A 20,136-nucleotide genomic window follows, 5' to 3' on the forward strand; every position below is an offset into this window, starting at 1 on the left:
GTCAATAACAGCCACATCTGTTTGGTTTTCCAAATAGGTCAATCTAGTATCTTCCCAGTTTTCAGGGGGCTCAGCACTGGTGTCTATTTGCTCATCCTTCACGCTTTCCCCTCATACCTTTGGAAATCTTTGATTCTTCCCAGGCTCTAGGCAGCCAGCACCTTCTTTCCCTCATCTCCGTAGGATGAAGTACCCCCATAATAACCAGCCTCTCCACTTTCTGAATTCCTACAGTTGGAATACTTAGACCACTCCCTTTTCCATGGAATCTCGTGTCTGTGTTGTTTGTTCCTTTTTTTTTTTTTTTTGAGATAGGGTCTTGCTTTGTCACCCAGGCTGGAGTGCAGTGGCGCAATCTCTGCAGCCTTTATCTCCTGGGCTCAAGCGATTCTCCCACCTCAGCCCCTGTGAGTAGTTGGGACTATAGGCATGCCGCCACACATGGCTAATTTTTTTTAACTTTTGTAGAGACAGGGGTTTTCCCATGTTGCCCAGGCTAGTTGTGAACTCCTGGCCTCAAGGGGTCCTCCTGCCTCCACCTCCCTCAGTGCTGGGATTACAGGTATGAGTCACCATGTCCAGACTTGTTTGTCCCTTTTCAAGTATGTAAATCTTAATTCGCCTAAACCGGCTGCACATCACTCAGGGCCACTGTCCATGTCTTACGCTAGTGTGTCTTTTCCATGCAACCTTGTACAAAACAGGCCTTCAATGAACATTTCTTGGTTGCTTGACTTCTTAACAGACACTATGATAGGTTACCTTCTTACCAGGGTTACATGTTTGGAAAACAGTCCTGTCTTGAGTTGCCAAAATGTGGTATTCTCAGTGTGTTTACCTCATACCTGACAATGACACCTCAGAATGTTGACCTTCTTTGGAAACAGGGTCCTCACAGAGGTAACTGAGTTCAAATGAGGTCACCAGGCACAGTGGCTCATGCCTGTAATCTCATACCTGATAATGAATAACTAGATGCAGAATTTATTTTCCACAAATTTTCTTGAATTTGTTTCATTTTCCTCTCTATAATATACGAAACACAGGGTCATTTTGCATAGTGTACCGAGTTATAAACTCACATACACTCAAAGAAACAACAAAATGATTAAAAAAAAAACAAGTTTCACAGTGAACCTCATTTCTGCAACATTACCTGATACCAAAAACTGAAATCATGAGTCACTTTTGATTAACTAAAAGCATAAACATATTAAGTGACTTATAGAGCTGATACCCTTGTGTTTAGTTAAAAACAAATATTCAAATCAAAAGGACACAAGAAATACTAATGTTTGAGGACTAACTTTGGGAGAAAATAATAAAACATTTAATTCCAGAAACCCTGATGAGGCTGTTGGTAATCACTTATAAACTGAAAGTGGAGTTCACATTTAAAAATGAATCTTCAGCTCACTGCACCATTATAATTTTTGTTTCCAGTTGCTTACACTCTTAGTGTCATTTTTCATGCTTTTGTATGTCTGCTGTTGATATTTTTCCAACCTGAAAAGCTTTTTTTTTTGAGACAGAGTCTCACTCTGTCGTCCAGGCTGGAATGTGGTGGTGTGATCTCGGCTCACTGCAACCTCTGCCTCCTGGGTTCAAGCGATTCTCTTGCCTCAGCCTCCCGAGTAGCTCGGACTACAGGTGCCCGCCACCATGCCCAGCTAATTTCTGTATTTTTAGTAGAGATGGGTTTTCACCATGTTGGCCAGGATAGTCTTGATCTCCTGACCTCGTGATCCGCCCGCCTCAGCCTCCCAAAGTGTTGGGATTACAGGCGTGAGCCATCGCGCCCGGCCTGAAAAGGCTTTCCTTAAATAAAGATGTATAAGCCTCAATCTAGATGTGAATCTTCACATACCAAATAAACTATTAAACAGCTCTCAATAACAATGATTGAGAAAACATTTGTTGTAATTAACCTCAAATTTTTGTGCAGCTGACGTGGAATGAGATAATATTAAAGAGCAATGACAATTATATTAAGTAAGTGCCACCTGGGATGCAGCGAGCATCAGCACAAACGGAGACATGAGTGCCCCCCAAACTAGGTCATTAGGGGACGAAAAGTGTGATAGATTACTGCAGGCAATGTGAGGGTGCCCAGGGACTTTGTCACCGTGCCATCCGCTATGCTGGGCAGCAGTTTGAGACCTCAGCAACCCATGTCCCGGGCGCATGACTGCCTGCCGCGTGGCTCCTCACAAGTGAGCCCAAACCCTAACCAGATATGTGCCGTCTCAATGTAAGAAAGGGCATTTGTGTGGAGACAACTATGTATTCTAGCCAAACATCACTTATTAATTGCTAATGCATTGACACTGTATATATTCTGTAGTCTATAATTCTGAAAAAATTCTAAAAGGTAAATAGGTCCTACAAAAAAACACAAAAGGAGAAGGGGGAAAAGCACCCTGTTCCATGGTTAGCAAGGTCGTTTTACCTCAGAGCAGTGTTCTAGCACTTCATGTGCACAGGGATTGCCTGGGATCTGGTTAAAATATAGTCTGACTGGGTAGGTGTGAGCTGCACCTCAAGAACCTGCATTTCTAACAAGCTCCCTGCTGATGCCAATACAGCTGGTGGGAGTAGCAAGACTCTAAAGAAGCTCGAATACCACTCACTTTGCAAACAATTCCAAGTGTGGAAGAGTGCATGGGCTCTCCCATAAAGAACTGAGACCTCAGGAATATCAAGTTGTATGTGGATACTCCCCAACGCTCATCCTGGGCCTCTTTTCACGCAACAGCTTTCCTTGGAGGGAGCTCACACCCTGCCTCCACACACACCTCCCTGACTATTAAAGACCAGGACCTCAGGCTTGAGCACCAGGCAAGCAAATGAGGGCCCCCTCCGGCCATCCCAACCTCATTGATTAAGCACCTTGAGGATAAAAATCACGGAGAGTCTCAACCTCCTCTTTTCCATATCTTGTCAGTGCAGCCAAATTATTAACCAAATAGCCTAAGCTTCATCCACTCTGCACTAGTTCTTTGTAACCTACAACACACTATTGTGGCACACACGGTCTGCCCAGCTCTGGCCCCTGCATGCCCCTCCAGTGCCATCTTCCATGTGCCTTATACATGTTGCCAAGTGGAGCGACTATGACTTTTAGTTCTCAGAGCACAGCATGTTTTCTCCTCTGCTAGAAATGCCCTACCCCCACCCGGCATGCACATCATGTTAAAAGAAGCTCCAGTGCCTCTGGGAAGGCTTCCTGGCCCTCAAGCTCCACTCCTGTTGGCAGAAGCCTATCAGTAGTGCACTTGTTTACTTGTGTGTCCGTTTCTGCTATCGGTCTGGAAGCTCCTTGCGAACAGGGCTACGCCTTGGTCACTTGTGTGCATCACATTCCAGTCACGCAGTGGGTCTGCAACAAAGATTGCTTTATAGGGCACTGAGATGGCCCTAGGGCAGGTTAGGCAAATGGGAAAGGGGGTAATGACTGGAGTGGGGTAGGGTAAATCTTGAGATTTATGGTAAGTAGATACTGGAAAATATCTGTCCATCATGAAGCATATAGCTTTCACATGCTGGGCAAGAGCCAGCTCTATTATTTTAAGGTGTAATACTGCTTAAATTTGGGGTAAATTGGATAGAAATAAAATAGCCTTACTTGCTATTATCATCAAACTCTCACTTGGTTATTTTTCTGATGTCATGACTGAAAAAAAGAAGTTCAATAGCAATGGAGCAGAAGAAGCTGAAGGAGAAGGATAATCTGCTCTTAGGGAGCTTGAACAAGAGGCAATTAATAAAGGATTAAGCTAAGTAAAACCACAGCAGAACATGTAACTGCAGCATGTTGAACACTGAAAACCAGAGGTGCAATTAGGTAGGAAAACACCTACAATGGGTAAAACACTCACTGGGTCCATGAACAACAGGTGGAACTTCACAAGGCTAATCCCCTTGTGGACCTCTTTCTAGAAGAGAGGCAAGGAAAGCAGACTCCAGCCCTTAGACAGAGCATGCAGAGATGTCTGGTAATTAGACTGACCACACAGTCCTACGAGCCACCCAGCGAATTCCATTTTACTAATGCGTAAAGGTGGGATAAGGTGACCCGTGGACAACTCACCTCCAAATACTGACAGCTCAGAAGAAACCACAGCCTCCACACTGACCAAAATTAGGATCATGCGGTCCTTCAGGACACCCGCACGAAGACCGCCTGGAGACTCCCTTACACAGACCCTCCTAAGGCTCCGGGGTCTGCTTTTCTTCTATTTCTTCATTCAACAAATTCTCACTACGTGTCTGGCATGGTTGTTTTAGATATCTGAGATATGCCAGGGAAGAAAACAGACAAAACTCCCTACCTCTGTGGAGCCTGCATTTTACCAAGGGGAGACAGCAAACAGTACCGCATAAATTACTAAAGTTCACAGTGTTAGAAGATGATAAAAACTAAAGAGACAAGAAGCACAGCAAGGAGGACTGATGTGGGGACGTGGAGGCAGATACAGGTTGCAGGGCAGGCACCTGATTTTGTGAAATCTGTGAGTAGCTGCTTGAAGGAAATATATTATCGCTCACCGGAAAGGCAGACTCTAACAGAAATATAACAATTGAATATTTGACAAAGATCAGATTTTTTTTTTAAATGGATGCCTTGGTCGACTTGACTTAGGGTAACACAGCGGCATCACAGAGGGCATGCGCTCTGGAGTCTGCCACACCCTGGTTTGTTTTCTAGCTCTGCCATGTGCAACTAGAAACAACAGGATGTCATCTCTATCAGCTGTAGCAGTAAGGCCTCATGAGATGAGAGGTTTGTACACCCTCTAGCATAGTGCCCAGCACTTGGTGAGCCGAGGCTATCAGCACTGCTCAGACTGAAGACCACGGTAGGTCCCAAAGTCTTCCCTGTCCCCAAGCACAGCACAGGAACTCATGCTCCTGCTCACTTGAGAAGCTCAGATAAGACAGCTTTATTCTCAGTGGTGCTAAGTTTAAGAAATTAAGAAGTAATAGAATGGTCTCATGACTGTGTTGCTCTGCATATGCGTTCACATTCATCCCCCTCAGTATTTATCCTATAGTTGCAAAAAATCATTTGCCAGGCCTGGTTTGATGGGTTGCTATAATCAATTTTGACTTGGGGGTTGGGGAGAAAACACAGAGCTCTGCTATTGGAGGTCACTTAGTCTCACACAATTGCATTTGGCAAATGACAAAACTAGGAGATAAAGGGCACTTCTGCCCTCAGTGGTGCAGCCACAATTTCAGGCCTTTACTTCTATGTCTAAACTGCTATACCTCTTAGAGGGCAGAATAATTAATTCTCTTTGAGGATATTCCATAGGCGTGGATATTCCTAGTTTTCAATATTGATTAGATGAGAAGAGACTTGAGTGTCTTTGATGAGTGGATATATTTTTTTTCCAGGAAATATCCATTCATTCTGCTCCAAGATCAATGACCACTTACCCTTCTAGACATACGAGTTTATAGCTTTCTATGAGAATGATATTTTTAAAGGTTTCTAAAAGTTGTTTTTTTTTTCTTCTTTAAGCCACTAACCAAGTGTTAGCCACGACTTCCCTATTAACCAAAAATAGACACACTGGAAAATGTTAGGAGATACCATGGCAGAAGAAAACAAAACTGTGCTGTCTTTTAAAAGATGATCCACTCGTGCAATTCTGATGGCCTTACCCAGATTTCCTTATGTCCCCCAACACTACTACTAATTCTATTATCAGTTGACTTGGCTATTATGGGTCTTCTCCATCAGGCTGAAGTTCCCTGCAAGCAGAGAGGTCAGTGGTCACAGATGGCTGTGCAGGCCACTGGCTCAGGTCCTAATGTGCCCTTGGCTTCTTCTATTTGCACTGGTATCTCCAGCAGTGGTCCCTGAGGGGCTTGGTCCATATTTGCTGAATAAATGAATTTCACCGTGAGGTTGGGAGGCCACTTAGACTCTAACTGGTGCACTTGCCATTTGGGAGCTTGCAAGCTGCATTGTACCTTGCCCACACTTCTCCCCTCTCCTAAAAAATAAGAAGCAAAGCTAAATATAGATGTGCACAAGCACAACAAAAAGGAAATTGAATTGTGAAGCAGATAAAACCCAGGTCGGGCAGATGAAGTGGCTGGGGCTCTCCCTGCCCGAGTGGGACAGTGGGTTGCCCCGCCCACATTGCTGAGCTGAATCTCACCGTTGAGTTTCTGGGTTTTTTTTCCCTAATCTGGTTATTGCTAAACCGAGATGCTGGCTTTGTCATCAAAGCTTTCAGTTCTGTGTCATGCTCAAGATCAAATTTTAATGGCAAATTTTATCTCTAAAAAGGGATAAATGCATCATCTCTCCAGGGCCCTGCAGTTCCACATGCATGACAGGGCCCTGACTGTGTCTTGTCTTCTCATTCTCTTCCCCCTCAATAACCCTTTCTCTCTGACACTTGTACTCTTCAGCTTTCCTAATATTTCAAGCTAAGTTACTTGTTTTTTCCAGACACAGAGCATTCCTCTGCCACACACACAGTGAAACCACTCGCCTGGAGTGGGTGGCCCCTATCAATACATAAATAATTTAATGAAAATTAATTTTTTAAACTAAAATTAAGGGGCATTTTCCCAATCTGATCACCATCCTCATTCAGTCCAATGCTTCAAGACTGTTAAAGTACATATTTAAATATAAATAAACAAATCAAATGAAAACAAAAGTAAGAGGAAAAGAACAATCGGCCTTAAGGAAAAATGGAGCTCAACAAAAACAGACAAGTGAAAGGGAGAAGGAAGTGCCCCTCAATGTCTAGCACAAGAGACACTTAAGACATATTTGGTAACTGACTAAAAGAATAAAGAGAAGACAACTTGTTTTCAAGTAATGAACAGAGCAAGGGACTTAAATAGCCTTTTGAATGAGTTAAACTAAATAGTTACACAAATATAATATTACACAGGACAGTGTCCAAAGAGAACAAATTCCTTTCAGATAGATCCCTCATTGATTAACCTCAGGTACAATTATAGCCCTGAAAACCTCAACAAAACAGGGCAAGAGAGAAAAAGTGAAGTGTATCAAAGTGCCTTTAAAGCCTGCCATGCCATTTCCTCTAATGAAGTTAGACACTTCCTTCCAGTCTCAAGCCTGTCAACTTAGCATGGCAGATCTCGGCCAAAATAAACTCCTGGATCCAGTTAATTGAGCTAAAAGGGGTCAAACCCTAGCATTGGCAAAGGCTCAAAGATCACACCCCCAGGACTTTCAATGGCTTCTGCCCAAGAATCTATGACCAAATGACCTCTGATAACATGACAGGGTTTCCAGTCACTGGCCTTAGTCAGAGGAGGCTGTTTATAATTGCATGTGATCCTCTCACCTGCTGCAGGCCAGATGAGTAATAGTGAAGTGAACAAGACAGCTTACATCACTGAAAGCGGTGTGTTTTCCATGTATTCTATGAAATTCCAGAGTCCACTGGACTCCCGGATCTCTGTTTCCACTTAGTCTGAAGGGCAGGGGCGTCTCGGCAGGAAGCGCCCAGGTGCTCCCTGTGGCCCCTGTGGGAGGGCATCTGGGTACCGCCTGCCCACATCCCACTGCCCACCTGTGCTCCTGGGTACTGAGAAAAACAGGCCAGGTACAGAGGAAGCACAAATATTTACTGTAAATGAGGGTGTGTTGAGTGACCCTTGGGGAATTCTGGGCCACTGGGAAGGCAGTCAAGATAGACTCAGAAAACAGCTGAGAACACGTGCTTCTGCCATTGCCCTGAAGGCCAACAGCCTCTGAAACCTCCGTGATTCAAGGTGAGTGAGTGGCAGGCTCACGTCAAGCCCACCTGTAGAAAGGAAAGCCCCATCTATGTTACTAGCACATTACATCATACTTAACTCAAAGCACATAAGAAGGAAAAGATTTCCACCAAGGTGAAAGAAACAATATGAACATGGCTTCACATGAAAATTGACTTGGTAAAACCCTAAGAAGTACAGGCAAAAAAAAAAAAAATTGCCTGGAATGAAACATAAAAATCCCAAACAACCCTCCCATCCCAACAGAACCGTCAAGACCACAAAAGCTCCTGTCCCATCACTTGCCTTAATAAGTACATAGAGGCCCTCCCCCTCCACCACCACATCCACCAAACAAACCACTTTGGAATAAAACTTCTATACTCAAGTAGCAGAATTCATATAATTTCATACCTGCCTTCATTTTATATCTTTTCATTATATTCCACAGTGATAAGAAAATGTCCCAAACGTGTTGTTTTAAATCAACATTTAGTTGCAATAAATTTTCATAAAAACGATAGGAATGAAAAAGGTTAAGGCATAACATCTGTAACTAATACAGATGTTTACTTCCTCTTAACTAAATAAAAAGCATTTCTTCCTCTCTTCTTGACTTCACCATCATCTTACTAGATTCCCACAAGAATTAAAGTTCAACTTGTGCTCCTTACAGACATTAAAAAGAGTAAAAAAAAAAAAAAAAAGGTCAGCACCCACCACTGTGGCCATTCTTTCTCTTCCTGGTCATTACTAACGAAACTCACCAGCCTGGGGCCAGCACAAACGGACTTTAAAATCCCTCTTCCCTTACCGAGTTATTTGTTTCCTTTTATTTCTTTCACTGGCAGTATCTCATTCAAACATGCGTAAAGTACTTTTCAATGTGAAATAATTATTAAAGAATAAATATTAAAGAGTAGCTATGAAATAAGTACTAAAGAATAACTCAGATTTGACTGTAGGCTTTGATATTTCATATTGTTGATACATTTTTATTGCCTTAGAATTCCAGCCATCTTAACACTTAATGACATCAGAAATACTTGACTGAAAGTAACCCAGCTCATTAATAGGAAGGTGTGGCCTGCATTAAGATATCAAGCTTTGCCAACGTATGGATACACTATAACCAGTTAACTAACAGTTCATGAATCACCACAAAATGAGACAGTAAAGAACCAAAAATCACGTGTTAATCATTCAGCATATTTACATGTGTGAGTAGCAAGGGTGGGAAAATGATAGAAAACCTGAGGGAAAAACTCAGTTGAATATGTTCTGGGCTTTGACTTTTGTTTTCCCCAACAAAAAATATAATAAAATTTAGTCTAAATAATGTAAGCCAAATTACTCATACTGAGGAAGAGAAAGATTTCTGTTGCTACCAACCAAAAATTCAGATATGACATGAATTATTCTCCAAGCAAACTATTTTATGACCTAACATGATATTTCACTTGAAACCAAGTAGAGCTGGTATCTCCCTCTTCTCCAGGAGGTTTCTAAGTCAGAAATACTGAGACTCAAAACAGAACAGGAAGGAAAACACAACTGTTTCCTCCTCAACCTGTGACTTCTAAAACAGAAAACAGCATTCATAGAACTTCAGTGGTCTCTATTTTCCATTATTTTCAAAAATAAAAGTATTATTGCTTTGGTTTTTGAAAGAAAGGCTGTACATTGTTCTAAATAGTCAAGAAAGATAAGAAGCAAAGAATAGGGGATCAGAACACAGATCCCAATTCTTTTCAAGGCTCATTCTTTGCCTGTCATTCTTCTTATACATAAGGAGAGTAAAACTGACCAATTATAGCTAACTCCGAACACCAAAAAGCATTTAAAATGGAAAATCTTGGTATGTGCTAGAACTATGCTGCTGACATAAAAACAGTATTACACCAACATCAAACTCACACCAAGAACAGATGTTATGCATTCATATAACATACAGTGGTGTCTTTGTTCTTACCTATACTTTTCCTCAAGGCTGATGAAAAACACGGCTGGAAAGTGTTCAGCTGGGCTAGCGCTGCTCGAAATCTACCTTGGTGACCCTCTGGCTCCCTGGCCTTGTCTTCCTCCTTCCTAGTTTTAAAGCGGTGTCTGTACACACCTCTGCTGATACCGGGGGAATACCAGCAAGTTTTAACACAACTGAGAAGGAATGCACCCAGCTCGCTACTTATACTGATGATTCACTTCAATGACAGGTAGAAATAAATGCTTGTTGGTGGAAGAGGGAGTTGCGTCAAGCTCCACCCCCTACCATAAGGTTAAGTAACTCCACCCAGCTCAGCAATTAGCTTACGTCATCACCCGGGGCCTTATCTCCAGGTTCCCTGCAGTTGTTCCTGCAGCATCTCCAAGTGAAGTTCTCAGTGGGCTTACCACACAGGATGGGCAATAACAGAGGCCACGAGGTTTTGTGGATGACTCTGTGTCTGGTGGGGCTGTTCTGCTTATTTAAAGCCAGATTAGAGATTTTGGCATCTCCAACAGTAGAGGTCAGCCCTTCACCCTTCCACAAACTAACTCAGCTTCTACATTCTGAGGTGCTGGCCTTCGAGGCCCCACACTCAGCAGATGGGAACACAACTTTCTGGCCCTCCAAAAGCTTAAGATCTTGAAGAGGGGAAAAAAGCAGGAACAAAAATAACTATGACAGGAACTACAGCCCCAAAAAGGATCAACAGAGGATTCTGTGTCAGATGAGAGGCAGCCCTGCCCTGTAAATCCGCAGTCTCTACTCTGCATGCCAGTTTTCAAATCCCAGCTGTGTGCCCTCAGGTGTAAATCAGGGCCCCGAAGGTGCCAACGGAGCTCTACCCTGGGACCCAGCAGCACCATGTCCTCGTTTGAGGGGTAGTCTGGCAACCTGACCACCCTTATTCTATGGAAATTTCAAGAGCAAGTCAAACATGGGCTCTCCCTGTGACGGCACTATGCTACTTCTCTTTCCTCCTGCTGGAAGAAGTCACACCCTACTCTCCAACCCATGCAGCCCTCCACCCCAGCAGATGTGGCTCTAATAGGAAGTGTTCCCAGTTGTAGCAAACAGCTAACTTTCTACATGCACTCAAATTTGGTGGCATACTTGCTCGTGGAGTGTTCCTGGCATGTCAGCTGAGAAACCCTATAAACTAGACTTGCATTTTCCCACGGTGCTCAAACACTGGGATTTCCAGAGGTGAGGGGAAGATGAATGGATCTCCCCTCAAGGTTGGGAGGATTGCTGAAGGCTTAGAGGAGCAAGTGGGCACCCGGGTTCAACTAGAAACATTCACCCTCCTGGAGACAGGGGAACAGTGTCAACCATTTTCAGTCTTTTTTTTTTTTTTTTTTTTTTGAGACAGGGTCTCGCTCTGTTGCCCAGGCTGGAGTGCAGTGGTGCGATCTCACTACAGTTTCTGCCTCTGGGGTTCAAGCAATTCTTGTGCGTCAGCCTCCTGAATAGCTGGGACCACAAGCGTGAGCCATCACGCTCCGCTAATTTTTGTATTTTTAGTTTTGCCATGTTGCCGAGGCTGGTCTGGAACTCTTGGTCTCAAGTGATCCACCCACCTCGGCCTCCCAAAGTGCTGGGATTACAGGCATGAGCCATGGTACCCAGCCCATTTTCAGTCAAATTCTTAAAACAAGAGGAACATCTCAAGTTTTTAGTCTTGAGCAGTTGAGGATACACAAGTGCTGAATAGACTCATCTTTGATTATGTCTAAAACTATCAAATTAAGCTACAATGTTTCCAATTTACACACTAGCTGGAAGGTTAAAAAAATAAGAACCACAATACACTATAAGAAAATGTACCTAAACAAGTTTAACAAGTTTTTATTTATTTATTTTTAATGATTTGCCTATTCCCTTAAAGATAAAAAGCATCTACACGTCCTACCAACTGTTACCTAACTGTGATGGGCTTAATTGTATTTGCCCAAAATTCCTATGCTGAAGTCTTCAATACTTCAGACTGTGACTGTATTTAAAAAGAGGGTATTTAAATAGATAATTAAGTTAAAATGAGGTTAGTAGGTGGGTTCCAATCCAATATGACTGTGCCCTTATACGAACAGGAGATTAGGACACAGACAGGTACACAGATGACCCGGGAAGACCCAGAGAAGCCATCTGCAAGTCAAGAAGAGAGGCTGCAGAAGAAGCCAACCCCGCTTCATCGCAGGCTCCGGACATCCAGAGCCCTGAGAAAACCAATTCGTGGTATTTAAGCCACCCAATCTGTGCTACTTTGTTATGACAGCCCTGGCAAACAATTACAACACTCATTAAACAATTGTCTCCCTCTGAAAATTGATATTAAAAAATTGAGACAATTGACATTTCTAATAACCATTCCCCCATCACCATACACTTCACTTGAGTATGCTCACTTTTGCCTTGTCCCATCAGGTTCTGCCTCAAAAAAGTGCATGGAAAAAAACCTCATTCTGGAAGGAAGAAAAGGCTACATTTGATCTTTCCAACTCCAATTCTGCCATGTCCATTCTAGGCAAACTGATCAAACAAATGGTGTACATCCACCTCCCTGCCACCTATGTCATTTTCCCTAACCCAGAGAAATCAGCTTCTGCCAAACCTGATTAACAATGCAACTGGAAAACAGTCAGTGACTATCAGTACCAAATGAAAACATGGTAAGCCTGGAGGGAATGCTGTAAGTCTTAGTTCAATTCCTTTCGTCTAGAGGAGAAAATTAGGGCCCAACCAAAGCAGCGCCATGATCTAGGGACAGAGGCTAGAGAGTGGACTCAACCCTCACACCAGCTCCAACCCAGTGTTACCACCCCTGCCCCCACAATACTATTCGCTGAGGGAAGGCTGAAGCTATTCTAACCTCACCAGAGTCCCAAAATGAAAACTGCCACCATGATCATCAGGCTATAGTGGAAAGAGACAAGGATGCAGATATCAGGATAACCCATGGAAGATGGCCAGGTTCTGAGACTAAGTCTAAAATCAGCTTTCTTTTACTGGGGCCCTACTGACATTCTGTGGCTGGGTAATTCTTGGTTGTGGGGGATTCGATATGTCTGGATTCGATGAAGAAAAAGTTGCTGGCGTCTTAAGACAGATACTTCAGTTCTATAATCTGGGCAGAATGCAATAAGCAAAAGGAGAAGAGGGACAAGCAGCCTCCCTAGAACTTTCCACAGCCCTCGCCGACCAACAAGGTCACTGAAGGGACACCTGGGAAGACCAGGGGTGGGTCTCCCAGAAGTCTGGCAGTAGGAGAGGATACTTTCATTCTTGCTCTTATCCCTTGGATTTTTTTCTAAACTCAAATTTCAAAATGAAGTTAAAAAGTCAAGACCTTCCTTTAATTGTATATTACTTACACTTAAATGTAAGTAATAAGCCATCGTTGGATGGCACCTAACACTTCCAACAATATTACTCAAAAAATTGCTCAATAGTGTTGACTGCACTTAAAAGACTGGGCGGTTTTTAGGGTGCGGTTTTATGAACTACCACAAAGGGTCACAATGGATCAGCTTGTTCCAATGCAAAGCAAAGGAAGTATATAAAAACAGTTAATTCAACTGTAGGCAACATAGCCAAAAGGAATAAGAAAATCATGAAGGCTGATTTCATTCAAAACAGGATTTTATTAAGAACATAAAATTTGAATTTCATAGTATTTCAAAGATGGTTCAGTTGTTGTATTTTGTTTGCTCTTGTTTTTAATCTTAGGATTTGTTAGTGAGATCATCTTGATATTTTCCTCTAAAAAGTCATCATGAATTTATCCACACACTGCAGCCTTCAAAGTATGTTTTTAAAAATAACATTACAAGCTATCATAAAATGCTTACCATAAAATAGTTTAAAAAGCATCATTCTAAAAAACATCAGTATGATTCCAAATTCACAAGCTATTTCCATACACATAAATATAAATATAGCCAAAGGACTGGACAGAAATAAAATTAAATGGTAACCAATTTATATCCCTGTGGCTATGTGGCTCTCCAGGTAGATTAATGCTTTATGTTTTATCTTTTCCAATACCTAAATCTGTTATAATCAGAAAAAATGTTATTTAAAAATTGCTGAGGCCAGGCGCGGTGGCTCAAGCCTGTAATCCCAGCACTTTGGGAGGCCGAGACGGGAGGATCACGAGGTCAGGAGATCGAGACCATCCTGGCTAACACGGTGAAACCCCGTCTCTACTAAAAATACAAAAAACTAGCCGGGTGAGGTGGCGGCGCCTGTAGTCCCAGCTACTTGGGAGGCTGAGGCAGGAGAATGGCGTGAACCCGGGAGGCGGAGCTTGCAGTGAGCTGAGATCCGGCCACTGCACCCCAGCCTGGGCGACAGAGCGAGACTCCGTCTCAAAAAAATAAAAATAAAAATAAAAATAAAAATTGCTGAGATTAGCTGGGCATGGTGGCACAGACCTGTAATACCAGCTACTCAGGGGGCTAAGACAGGAGGATCGCTTGAGCCCAAGAGTTATAACGCTGCAGTGAGCTGCAATCACACCATGGCACCACACTTCTGGGTGACAGAGTGAGACCCTATCTCCATAAAAAATAAAATTAAAAATAAACAAACTGCTAAGAATGTACTATATCACTTATTTTAACACAGTGAGTAACCAAATGAGAAGAATTCAGTTGCTGAGGGTGGAGGAGACCCAAGTTTCTCTATTTTGTTCAAAACCAGCTACAGTAGAGGAGAAACTAGGACACTTGGAGGGGGAGGAATACATTGAACAAAACAAAGATAACATGACACAGGCAAAAATCTTTACATAACACAGGCAAGGTTTGGTGATAACAACATAGGCTTGAATTTCCTCACACGGTCTTAAATCCCTCCTAACTCACGTTCGCTTTTTCTTCCAATGCCTTACAAAAAAGGACAATGTGTGGTTTGTATGCTTCATAAGGTCCTACAATCAAGTCACTATATCAAAGCATCTGAAAGGCAAATTGCTTCATCAAGAAGGGGGAAAGGTCTCTTGACTCTTTAAACGCCATTCAGTAAACACAATACGATGCACCTCTTCTGCTCAAAGCATTTGACAAGACCCAGATTTATATCCTCAAAGCATTTAGAACCTGGCAGCTTACAGACAGTACCTAATTTACGAAACCTTGTGTTCCTAATGTTTAATTTTTAGGGCTGTTACTTAGGATCCTGACCACATTTTCACAGGAAAGAAAGACCTCAACCTTAGTGAAATCTTCCCGTCCCTTAGGCTATAAAGACCATCTAAATGCAAATGACTCTGGCCCTCTTTTGAGCGCCATTCTCCTTTACCATCATCTTCACATCTCCACTTGGAGGTCTAAGGGATGTCTTAGATCTAAAAGGAGCAGTGATCCCACCTTCACACCGCTCCCCAGCGCATCTGTCCCATCTCAGTGGCCCCCAGCCAGTTCAAGAGGAAATTTCCTCAGTTCTGCTCTTCCTTTTCTCTCTTACACATCCAGTCAATCAATAGATCCTAAGGGCTCCATCCCCACATTTAATCACCCACTACCTCCTCCTCTCCATTCTGGATGCTACCATTTTGGTGTTTAAACCATCCTCTCTCACTTATGCCTCTGCAGCAGCCTCCTAATTGGCCTCTGGGCCACTCTCACTTGCAACAATAAATTACACCAAGCCACTCCTTTCTTGCATCTCTCCAGGCTGACTTACTACAACCTTAAGCAGGAAATGCACATTCCCTGGCACCCACACAGCCCTAAAGAGCCATGGCTCCTTTATCTTCATCTCCAGCACTCCCCCATGAACTCTCTCCCTTCCCTGGCCCCAGTGACCCCCTGGCTACTTCTCAAACCTCTCAAACTCACTTTCATATGCCTCTCTACAAACACTCCTCCCCCAGATCTTCAGGGTAGCTCTCTTCTCTTCTGATGATAGCACAGGCAGTCTTTGTGCTGATGGCAACATAAACTAGTACCACACTTTAGGAAAGCATATTGGCAATCTGTACCAAAAGTATTTAAATCCTAATATTTCTTGATTTAGTAATCCCATTTCCAGGGAGGTATCATAGGAACAGAATCCAACTTAAAAAAAAAAAAAAATTCTTGTTTTGCACAAAGATATTCCCAGTACCTTTCTCTCAACGGATATGATTAAATAGAATATTGTACATTCAGAAACTGTTATATATTACATATTGGAATGAATGACCAAAATAGACTATATCTATGTTATGATGCTAAGTACAAATATACATTCTCTCCTAAAAGACAACTAAAAGGAAAATGCCAAAATATTAAGAGTGACTGATGTTCTTTCTGTTGTTTTTTTCTGTTTTTTTTCCTCTAATTTTTTTTCAGACTTAGAAAAATGTATAATCTTCACAATGAGAGTGGGGAAAGCCCTTCTTGTTTTTAACAGAAGGAAATTATGCTGTAAGTAGTTGTTAGCTTTCCAAGTCAACACAGAAAAGACATTTAAAAGCACAATGTTAAGATTAAAAGGTGCTATACAAGATACACAATGAATCAAATGAGAAAAACATACGACAGATAAGGAGTTAAACTGCCCATTTTACAAAGAATTTTTATTAATTAATGAAAATTAATAGGTCAAAGGAAAAACTGACAGAAGGATGTGAGTTGGCACTGGATAAAAATGGAACTATAAATACAAGAAGAGATACTTGGCCTCACTGACTGAAAACATAAAATGAGATGTTTTTACCTTCCATAAGGTCAAAGATGAAAAGACTGATAAAATGGGTTAATATTGAACTAGGGAAAAAGTGGCACTCTCATCAACCACTACAGCTAGTAGAAACTAGTGCAGTACTACAGAAGGCGATTTCCCAATGTCTATAAACATTGTAAATGTTCTTGTCCTTTGATCCAGGAATTCAACTATGGGAATTTAGCTACAGAAACCCTCACACATAGATATATCAAGAAACACCAGGCTGGGTGTGGTGGCTCACGCCTAGTCCTAGCACTTTGGGACGCCAAGGCAGATGGATCACTTGAGGTCAGGAGTTCCAGACCAGCCTGGCCAACATGGTGAAACCCTGTCTCTACAAAAAATACAAAAAATTAGCCAGGCATGGTGGTGCATGCCTATAGTCCCAGCTACTTGGGAGGCTGAGGAAGGAGAATCACTTGAACCTGGGAGGCAGAAGTTGCAGTGAACTGAGATGGTGTCACTGCACTCCAGCCTGGGTGACAGAGTGAGACTCTGTCTCAACAACAACAAAAAAAAAAAAAAAAAAAAGAAAGAAAGAAAAAGAAAAAGAAATACCACAGAGTTTTAAAAACATGACAAGCATCAGAAAACATCCTAGATCTATTAATTAGGGAAAAAACCCCAAAGCTCTGTTGCAATCTAGTATTTCCAGCATGATCTCGTTTAAAACAACAGTGACAACAACAACACACACACACACACACACATAAAACCGGAGCAGCTAATGTTTACAGAATCCTTACTATATGACAGCATGTTCTAAGTCTTTTAAGAGCACCACCTATTTTAATCTTCGCAGTAACCCTAACAGTAACAGATAGGCACTGTTATTATCCCTGCTCTACAGATGATCCCACTAAGGCCTGGAGTGATCAATAGAAGTTTCCATCCAAGTGGCCCTCTGAGTGTACATTTCTACCTCTCTCTTTCTCCGATTCAGACTAAATATCACACCCATAAGAATCTTGGAAAAACAAGACACAGTATCATCAAAGGAACAGATGTGGGATGGGATTGGGTTGAAAGAAAAACAAAACCAGGGGACTGCTACTGTACAAGTAGTATTCTCCAGATGCCGGAAATTCAAAAGAAACAAGTCAAGAGATGGAGTCAAGAAATCCAAGGGGCTAGAGTGACTAACCCTAGGGCAGCAATCAAGTAATTTATCAGGAAACTTCACTTCCTCTCTGCTTTTCCCATTGCTACCTTGCATTTCACGCAGACCGAAGCAGGAATGTGGTCCCACGACCTAAGTGCAGGCAGCTCAAGAGAGCAAGTAGGGCCATGCACGAGCACACCTGAAAGGCCACCTCCTGGCCCATCCCACCAGGCCCTACATACTGCTTCAACCTGGCTCATTCCGGTGAACAAAGGGCGACTAGGAGGAACAAAGACGAAGACCAGTAGACCACAAAGAACCGCCAACGATGCCACAGGGGCGGGCGAACGGGGTCTCAAAATAAACCCAAGAAGAATGTTAAATATGCACAATTAATATGCTCGTAAAATCTAAGAGGGTATCAGTGCAGCAAAACAAGAACAGACTAGAATTAAAACAACAACAACAAAAAACCCAAATCAAGACCTAAGAGAAGGAACCACCATGTTTAACCTCAAACCACAGCACTGCAGCTTCCTTTATAGGAAAAAAATGGGATGTGGTTAACACTCATCATTGGTGGGTGACTTGGAAATCCCTGCCTCCCCACTCTCCCACCATTCCACATTAACCTCCACCCCACTCCCTGCTTAACATACAGAATGAGCATTTTCATCTTGTTCCCCACACTCACACATTTACACATGTGGGCATGGGAGGAGTGTGTCTTTTACAACTGGATATTATATATTTTTCTACACACTGCTTCTCATTCATCAAGTTCTCATAGAAATTCCTCCAAAGCCAACTCTGATACAGTTCTAGTTCTCCCATAATATTACATGGTACAAATAGTCCATACCTTGGCCGTTTTTCAACTGATGGACTTTCATGTCTTCAGTATTTTGCCACTATAATGGTACAATAAACATCCTTATACATACGACTTTGCACATACTTTTATTTCTAAAAGACAGATAACTGAGGACAAAGGCTGCTTAGAAGAAAGGTGTAATAGTTTTTTATTTTAATATACATTGCCCATCTGCTTTTCAAATAAAGCCATGATAATTCACATTTCCATCAGTATTACGAGAAATATTACCACTCACCACTTCTATTACAGCCTTGCTATCAAAAAGTGTTATTTTTCTCTATTTTTACCAATCTAATGGGTTTAAAGTAATGTCTCATTGTTTTAATCTGCATTTCCCTAGCAAAAATGAACTATTTTTCATAGGTTTGCTGGCTGTCTGCATTTGTTATCTGTGGATTCCATATTAATATTCTTTGTCCATTTTTCCTCTGTGGTTTTCTTAACAATTTGTAAGTTTTTTTTTTATTATAGATAGTAACCCCTTGTCTGTTTCAAACATCCCTCCTTGATCCATGACTTAATTATATAACTTCTGCCATAGAAAAGTTTTAAAATATATTAAAATATATATTCAGGCTAGGCGTGGTGGCTCATGCCTGTTAATCCCAGCACTTTGGGAGGTTGATGTGGGCAGATCACTTGAGCCCAAGAGTTCAAGACCAGCGTAGGCAATATGGTAAAACTCCGTTTCCACAAAAATTTAGCTAGGTGTGGTAGCTGATATGGTTTAGCTCTGTGTCCCCACACAAATCCCACCTTTAACTGTAATAATCCCCACGTGTCATGGGAGGAGGGGCCGGTGGGCGGTAACCGAATCACAGAGGCAGGTTTTTCCCATGCTGTTCTCATGGTAGTGAATAAAACTCATGTGATCTGATGGTTATAAAGGGGAGTTCCCTGCACACACTCTCTGACCTGTCACACGTAAGATGTGCCTTTGCTCCTCATCCACCTTCAACCATGACTGTGAGTCCTCCCCAGCCACGTGAAACTGTCAAACCTCTTTCCTTTCTAAACTGCCCAGTCTCAGGTATGTCTTTATTAGCAGCGTGAGAACTAATTCAGTGGGTCTTGCCTGTAGTCTCAGCTACGTGGGAGGCTGAGGTGGGAGAATCGCCTGAGTATGGGAGGTCAAGGCTGCAGTCAGACCTGATCATGCCACTGCACTCCAGCCCGACAGAGTGAGATCTCAAAAAATAAACAAAAATAAAATATATGCTCAAAGTGTGCCTCTTTTTACGGCTTGTGCGTATCAAATTTTGCTTAAACATTCTCCCTCACTCCAAGATGATACAAAATAGGTTCTTAACATTTTCTTGTAAAAGTTGAATTGCTTGTTTACATTTAAGTGTTTGAAGATTCTGGGATTTATTACTGGTTATAATATAAGATAAAGGTCTGTGCTGTACCCCAACCCCCTCTCCAGATAAAGATCTGGTTATGCCAGTACCATCCTCAACAGTACTGAGCTATCATCTTGTTATACATTCACTCTCTTAATGAGACACAGTCCTAGATTCTGTAGTCTGTTCCACTGAACTATTTATGTAATTCTGGATCAATACCACATTGCTTTGATCACGAAGACTTCTTATTCTTAGCATGTTGTCATCACTTGTAAGCCAAATCTGCCCTCACTGGTTTTCTTTTCCATATTTGTCTTGGCTCCTCTCAGGTAGTACATATTTATTCTTCTGTAAAGAC

The 20,136-nt window shown here is 42.2% G+C and overlaps 1 protein-coding gene across 3 annotated transcripts in view; it reads right to left on the minus strand.

The window, feature by feature from the left end:
• The window catches only part of NEDD4L (NEDD4 like E3 ubiquitin protein ligase), a 374,753-nt gene that overhangs the window by 170,946 nt on the left and 183,671 nt on the right, over positions 1-20,136 (minus strand). Inside the window, exon 1 of one of the 3 annotated variants that reach the window (XM_023218346.3) lies at positions 9,731-9,979. The exons of the other annotated variants lie outside the window; for them this stretch is intronic. The gene's annotated coding sequence lies outside the window, so the exon portion shown is untranslated. Of the gene's footprint in view, positions 1-9,730; positions 9,980-20,136 lie in introns of those variants that run through there. 3 annotated transcript variants of the gene reach the window in all.

This window comes from Piliocolobus tephrosceles, chromosome 18 (assembly GCF_002776525.5).
Source record: "Piliocolobus tephrosceles isolate RC106 chromosome 18, ASM277652v3, whole genome shotgun sequence".
In the NCBI taxonomy this organism is placed as follows: Eukaryota; Metazoa; Chordata; class Mammalia; order Primates; family Cercopithecidae; genus Piliocolobus; species Piliocolobus tephrosceles.